This window comes from Mirounga leonina, unplaced genomic scaffold (assembly GCF_011800145.1).
Source record: "Mirounga leonina isolate KUSES-001 unplaced genomic scaffold, KU_Mleo_1.0 Mir_170, whole genome shotgun sequence".
Classification (NCBI taxonomy): domain Eukaryota; kingdom Metazoa; phylum Chordata; class Mammalia; order Carnivora; family Phocidae; genus Mirounga; species Mirounga leonina.
In genome coordinates this window covers 6,507,644-6,513,554 of record NW_023270433.1, presented here as the reverse complement: position 1 = coordinate 6,513,554, position 5,911 = coordinate 6,507,644, and the positions used below count along the sequence as shown (strand labels likewise).

The following is a 5,911-nucleotide window of genomic DNA, read 5'->3' as shown; positions in this document are numbered from 1 at the left end:
CATGGCACCCATACCTCTCTCTGACTTTACATGTATTTACAAATCTTCACCCTCCTCGTGGAAGGGACCTGGGCTTTTTCCCTGCTGCATCCCAGGATGGGTAGGATGCACTGAGGTGTTACTAGTTGTCTGATGAGTGAGCGAGCAAGTGAATGACTTGACCCGGGCTCAGTCTTGGGGGGTGTGCCTCACCCTTTTGGGGGCTGGGCCATCCCTCTCCTGGTCTCCCCTGGGGTCATGGCCTGCACACACACGTTTCTGGTTTGGCAGTCAATGCTCCCTCCATGTCCTTCCTAGAGTCCCAGGGCTGCTTGCTTTGTGGGGCCAGCCCCGCTCACCCCTCTGCTTTGGTTTTCTTCCCCATTCACTTGCCTCTGGACCAGGTGGCCTCCTCCCGGTGGCTGGTCTCTCAGCCCCCTGGCTACTCCCTGGCCCTCTCCCCTCCTGACTCTCCCACCAAGAGATCCTTCGCATTTGCCTTTCCCTCTGCTGGGAACACCGTTCCTCCTGACCTGTCTCCATTCCTCCCAGGCAGCCCCAAGCTCTCTGCAGTGTGTGCCCGTCTCCTGGCCTTGAATCAGCACATGGTCACTCTCCGCAACGGCGCTTAGCACCATCTGGGAGCGTCTTGTCACCGCGCTTCTCTCTGCTCCTCACCCGCCTATCTCTTCCATAGAAAGTCAGCTCCACGCAGGTCGGGCCTGCATCTGGCTTGCTTACCATCACCTCCCCAGTGCCTCCCCAGTGCTTCCCCAGTGCATAGCTTGAAAGAATCGCTGCATTATCAGAGCCTAGAACAAGGCTTAGCATATAGTACCCACAATAGTGAATGAATGAATGAATGAATGAATGAGCAGATGAAGGAACACTTGAACAAATGAGAAAATGAGCTTTGAGGGCGCCTGGGTGGCTCAGTTGGTTAAGCGACTGCCTTCGGCTCAGGTCACGATCCTGGAGTCCCGGGATCGAGTCCCACATCGGGCTCCCTGCTCGGCAGGGAGTCTGCTTCTCCCTCTGACCCTCCCCCCTCTCATGTGTTCTCTCTCATTCTCTCTCTCTCTCAAATAAATAAATAAAATCTTTAAAAAAAAAAAAAAGAAAATGAGCTTTGGAATTGGACTACCTGGATGGTATCCTTACCAGCTCCCACGCTTGGGCCAATTACTTAGCTTCTCTGGGCCTCAGTTTCTTCATCTGAGAAAGGGGGCTACTCATAGAGTCTGCCTCTCGGGGGTTATGTGGATCAAGCAGCAGTGTGTGAGAGCCCTAAGTGTGCGTTCTAAGAGTATCAGACAAGCTTTTCAGAAATGCAAACTCTCAATTCCCCACCACACCCCCACTGCTCTTCATCTCCGGAAATGGTACCTCCCACTGTTCACGATGACGCAGTCATCCTCGACTCTTCTTCCTTCCACACCCACGGCCCATCCTTTGGCAAATCCTGACGGCTTTTCTTAAAATACACCCCACATCCAGCCATTTTTATCTCCCCACCGCTGCTGTCCCCGGCCACCACCATCTCTTGCCTGGACTCCATCAGCTTCTCTCCAGCCCCTGCAGTCTGTGTTCTGCTCGTGGAAACCAGAAATTCTTTAAAAACACAAATCAGGGGCGCCTGGGTGGCTCAGTAGGTTGGGCGTCTGCCTTTGGCTCAGGTCATGATCCCAGGGCCCTGGGATCAAGCCCCATGCTGGGCTCCCTGCTTGGCGGGGAGCCTGCTTCTCTCTCTCCCTCTGCCTGCCTCTCCCCCTGTTTGTGCTCTCTCTCTGTCAAATAAATAAATAAAATCTTTAAAAAAACAAAAAAACCCCACACAAATTAGCCCTGGGCTCGCTCTTGCCTTCTACCCTGCATTGGCTTCTAGGCCTACCTAGAAAAAAATCTGAGATTTCAAGGTGACCTGAGCACTCTGCTCCCCGTCTTAGGGCTCAGGATGCGCCACCTCAGGGCCTTTGCACTTGCTGCCCCCCCTGCTGCCGACCTCTCCCGGGGCTCACTCCCTCACTGCACCGGGTCCATGGTCACCTCCTCACCTCAGTGAGCCCTGTTTTGGAACTCCAGACCAGCTCCTCACCCTGCTTTCCTTTCCTCCCTGGATCCTGGGATGGGCCTGTCTCTTTGCTCTTTGTCGTTCTCTTCCCTAGAATGTGAGCAGCGCAAACGTGGGAAGCCGGTCCTGCTGCCCACCGCCTCCCGGCGCACGGGACGGTGGCAAGAGCTTGTGTTCCCTGACGCTCACAAGCGGACACACGGAAGTATGAGTGAGGGCTATGGCCATTATCAGTCTTCCTCTTCGAAAGCCAGAGAGAGCCAGGCTGAGAAGGGAGGCAATGTAACTGTGTCTGGTAAGGAAAACACCAGTGGCCTAACCCTGCCTGTCTTCTGCCGGAGACCAGTTGGCTTTCTGGGCTCGGGGCTGGGTCTGCCTCTGCTAGGGGCTCCCGCAGAAAGGCCAGGCCGGCCTGACTCGGCTCTTGCTCTTCTGTGAGAGGGAGGAGGCAGAAGCAGAGGGAGCCCCCCTTCCTCGCCCCCTGCTCCCCCTGACCTCCCCCAGGCCTGAAGTGCCCCAGAATACAACTCTCAGCAACCAAGTCTATCCCAGGAAGCTCCTGCAGAGTTTGGGGGTCCAGGGCCAAGGCCTCATCCCATCACCATCACCATTTCTATCTCTCCCATCTGTCACCACCACCCCCACCCCAACACCCCTCTACCAGCACCACTGTTCGGGGGTAAATTGTGTCTCCTTAAAAAGATATGTCGAAGTCCTACCCCCCACCCCACCTGAGAATGTGACCTTATTTGGAGACAGGGTCTCTACAGAGGTGATCAAATTAAGATGAGGTCATCAGGGCGGGCCCTCATCCAATATGACTGGCGTCCTTCTAGAAAGGGGCAGTGTGGACACCTTTGAAGAAGCCCCGAGAGAGGCCCGGAGCAGTTCCTTCCCCAGCACGTTTGAGGGAACACAGCCCTGCTGACATCGTATTTTGGATTTCTGGTCTCCAGAACTCTCAGACAATACATTCCAGTTGCTTTAAGCCGCACGGTTTGTACGTTGTTAGGCAGCCCCAGGAAATGAATGCAGCCACCTCCTGTGTCACCAGCCCCGCCGTCATCACGGCCACTGTCACCGCGGCCACCACTCCAGCCTCCTGGCCAGCATCCCCACTGTATTGGCTTCCTGGGGCTGCATAACAAATGACCACAACCTTGGTAGCTGAAACCAAGATTATTCTCAGACTTCTGGAGGCCAGGAGGCCAAAATCAAGGGGTCCTCGGGGCTGTGCCCCTTCCCAAGACCCTGGGAAGAATCCTTCCTTGTTTCTTCCTGTTTCAGGTGGCTCCAGGTGTTCCTTGGCTTGTGGCTGCATTCCTCTCCTCTCTGCCTCAGTCTGCACTTGACCTTCTCCCCTTGGGTGTCCCGCTCTTCTCTTCTGTCTCATATAAGGACACTCGTGATGTCGCCGAGGCCCCACTTGGGTAATCTAGGATGATCTCATGTCAATATCCTTAACCTCATGACATCTACACAGACCCTTTTTCCAAATCAGGTCACATTCCACAGGTTCCAGGGAGGAGGATGTGGACATATCTTTTGGGGAGGGGGCCACCATTCAACCCACTACAACTACCAGCATCCCCCCTCCCCCCGCCATCGGCATCATTGCCAACATTAGCTAAGTATTAGTATGTACTGGTGTTAGTCCCAGGACTTTTCCTGGACCACCTTTATTCCTTAAGACAACCCAGGGCTGGTGCTGTCAACCCCACTTAACCGTGGGGGCTCAGAGAGAAGAATTCATTTGTCCCAGGTCTCACTTGGAAGTAAGTACTTGAACTTAGGCAGTCTGACTTCAGAGCCTTCTGCCCCCCAGCTCCTGAACTTATGATCCGTACAGATAATTCCACAGAAGGATCAGAGTGGGGTAGTGAAGCACCCTAATGGAAGGCAAGAACACCTCTAACCAGTGGCAGATCTCGGTCAGGTCTCTTCTCCTCTCTGGGCCTCACTTTGCCCACCTGTAAAATAGGGAAGCAGGAGTGGTTGGTCTGCATAATCTCCAAGGTCCTCCTACCTCTGGATGATGCTGGGTGTCATCTGTCATCTCAGTCCTATTCACACAATGCCCAGGGGCAGGACTCTGACATCAGCTAAACTCTAAACCTGTGGCCAGAGATGAGTTTTGCTTGGAAGGCCAGGGCAGGGGGAGGAGTGGAGGGCGGTGCTGCCTTCCCATATCATGGAGCTGGCAGCAAAGGACTGGGGAAGGACTGGGGGTTGGGGGCTCTCTTTTCTTGGAGCCCAAGACTTTTGATTCATGCATTCAGGAAGGGTTCCAAAGCTGAGAACTGGTGGTTGCTGGGAACAGAGCTGAAGATAACTTTATCTTGCTGCGCTGCCCCAGACCCAGAGGCCTTAATCGGGAAGCGGCTTGTCGCTTTAGACTCCAGGGAGTCTGGAGAGGCGATCCTGGGCCCGGAAAAGCCGTGGTCGATCATCTAAGGCCAAGAGACCAGGAGAGGCTGCGGCGACCAAATCCCAAGCCTCGTGTCCTTGGAAGGGGGATAAAAACACAAAATAGGTTGGGGGTGGGGTGTGCTCTGAAAATTAAGTTTCCCAAACCTGGTCTGTTCATTAGGAGTCATTTGTTTATAAGTATAAACATCTTTTTTAAAATCCTTTTTATAATGTGAACTGCAGAGGCCTTTTTCCTCTGGCTTCTGTCTGGAGCACCAATTGTTTGCCTTTCAGCTAATAACGTTCAAGAGTGGGGAGCTGAGTTAGGGACAGAATTGCAAACTTTAATTAGCAGGATGAGATTAGCATCCCAGCAGGGGCTTGGGGGGTGGGGGCATCCTTCAGGCCCCTCAGATCCCTGGGGACACACCTCCCACAAACCCCCCAGCTGAAGGCTCCAGTGTGGTAAGCAGGAGCCAGGCCTGCCAGAGCTTAGACCTGCCGAGTTAATCTTCCCTTGCTGGGCCTCCAGCTGAGCCTCACCCTCTTCCAAGCCTCCCAGGCCAGCCACTGGCTTTCGTTCCCCAGCCTCCGCCGGGTTTTGTCCCTGCGGGTGTCCAAGCAGAATAAAAAACTGGCTGTGTGACCTTGGGGCAGTTGCTCACCCTCTCGGGGTAGCGGAGGGAGTATGGGTGGGGAGGCGGGGAGGTGTGTGTTGGAAGCGAAGCCCCAGGGGCGGTGGAGGAATGCGACCCTCCTCCCTGCACACCCAGGGCTCACGCGCCACCAACCTGCCCTTGATCGGCTCAGGCAATGCTGAGAATTTTCTGGTCTTTATCTGGTTTAGTTTTAAGTGCTTCCAACGGCAGCCGAGCTGTGTCCCCAGGAAATTGGTCCACGTAGGACGGAGCCTTCCCGAGAATGAAGTCATCTGTTCCTTTTTTATTTTTTGTTGCCTTTCTCCTTCAGCACGAGTCACCCGGCCTCTGCAGTCTCTCCCCGCGCGCACACACGCCCCGCGGCGGGGGTCGGCCGGGCTGCCGGGGAAAGGGCGAGGGGCAGGACCTCCGGGGGCCGCGTCTGCCCGGGGCGCCCCCTCGCCGCCCCCGCCTCCCGCTCCCACCCGCGACTTCCCCGGGCCCGCCCGAAAGGTGAGCTCCCGGGAGGCCGCCCGCGCTCCGGCGCGGCCCGCTCGGCAAACAATAACAGTAAATAACGCTCCCTTGTCAACGTAATAAAAACGGAAACGGTTACAATGTTTTTTAATAAGCGTCCCCCATCAATCTGCCTCTCCCTCCGCCCTCCCTCCCGGGCCGCGGGCACCGGCGGAGAGGGGCGGGGAGCAGGGGGAAGGATGGGGCGCCGGGGCGCGCGGGATGGACCGGGGCGCCGGAGGAGGACGCCGCCGGGGGGCGGGGGGGGGAGCGGCAGCGCAGCAAGTGAGAGACGAGG

General features: G+C 56.0%; 1 long non-coding RNA gene across 1 annotated transcript; it reads right to left on the bottom strand.

Annotated features, from left to right (window-relative positions):
- Positions 1 to 3,682: 3,682 nt before the first annotated feature.
- Positions 3,683 to 5,530, bottom strand: LOC118018190. Its single transcript, XR_004681319.1, has 2 exons — positions 5,251 to 5,530; positions 3,683 to 4,554 (listed from the first exon to the last, which is right to left on the bottom strand). It is a non-coding gene; the product is annotated as an uncharacterized LOC118018190 (long non-coding RNA).
- Between the last annotated feature and the right edge of the window lie 381 nt (positions 5,531 to 5,911).